The following is a 924-nucleotide window of genomic DNA, read 5'->3' as shown; positions in this document are numbered from 1 at the left end:
GTGTATGGTTGGTCAGCGTTCTTTGGAACCTGAGATAATTCCCACAGATCTTGAGATTGAAAAATCCTATAGGTCCCTTGGGAATCCTATCTCTAATCCGAAGAAAGCTGAGTCATCTAAACTAAAAGCAATGGCTGAAGATAACCCACTGGTTCCCACTGAACAAATCCCGGAACCCCATGCTCCTTGCCTACCTATGGTGGGAGAGCAACACTTGTGGCATCTTAGGGACTACTTTTTGCCTAATGCACACACATCACCATCCTGCATCCGGCTCCCAAATGTTCAGGCGACCTAATTTGAGATTAAGACTTCAATCATCTCGATGCTGCCCAACTTTCATGGGAATTCTACTAAAAAATCCTTATCAGCATCTGGATGAGTTCTTGGAAATCTGTTTCACTATCCACATCCCTAATTTTAGTGATAATGCTTTCCATCTTAGGCATTTCCCATTCTCTCCAAAGGATAAGGCTAAATATTGGCTGACGTCCTTAGAACCGAACTCGATAACCAATTAGGCCACCATGCAACATGAATTTCTTAAAAAGTACTTTCCAACTGGGAAGACTAATCAGCTTCGGAGAGCCATCACAAATTTCTCACAAATGGATGGGAAACTCTTTTTCGAGACTTGGGAGTGCTTTAGGGACCTGCTCCGTAAATTCCCACATCACCAGGTCTCGAAGTGGCAATTAGTCCAAACTTTATACAAAGGGTTGGCTAAGAGAGATAGGTCTATGGTCGATGCGTCTTGTGGAGGTACTTTCCTCACTAAGCATGAGAATGAGGCTTGGATTCTCTTCAAAAATCAAGTAGAAAATTCTTAGCAGCACATGGCTACCACTCGTAGACTTCCTAATACATCAAACTCTAAACCGAAAGGAGTTTACGAGTTAGCCATAAGCCATGACCTAAACCCTA

At 42.9% G+C, this 924-nt stretch overlaps 1 non-coding gene across 1 annotated transcript; it reads right to left on the bottom strand.

Annotated features, from left to right (window-relative positions):
* Window positions 1-576: 576 nt before the first annotated feature.
* LOC131143591 (small nucleolar RNA R71) lies at window positions 577-682 on the bottom strand. Its single transcript, XR_009133576.1, has one exon. It is a non-coding gene; the product is annotated as a small nucleolar RNA R71 (small nucleolar RNA).
* Window positions 683-924: the final 242 nt, after the last annotated feature.

The sequence above is a fragment of the Malania oleifera genome, chromosome 11 (assembly GCF_029873635.1).
Source record: "Malania oleifera isolate guangnan ecotype guangnan chromosome 11, ASM2987363v1, whole genome shotgun sequence".
NCBI classification, from domain to species: Eukaryota; Viridiplantae; Streptophyta; class Magnoliopsida; order Santalales; family Ximeniaceae; genus Malania; species Malania oleifera.
This window is presented reverse-complemented; position numbering and strand designations above follow the sequence as displayed.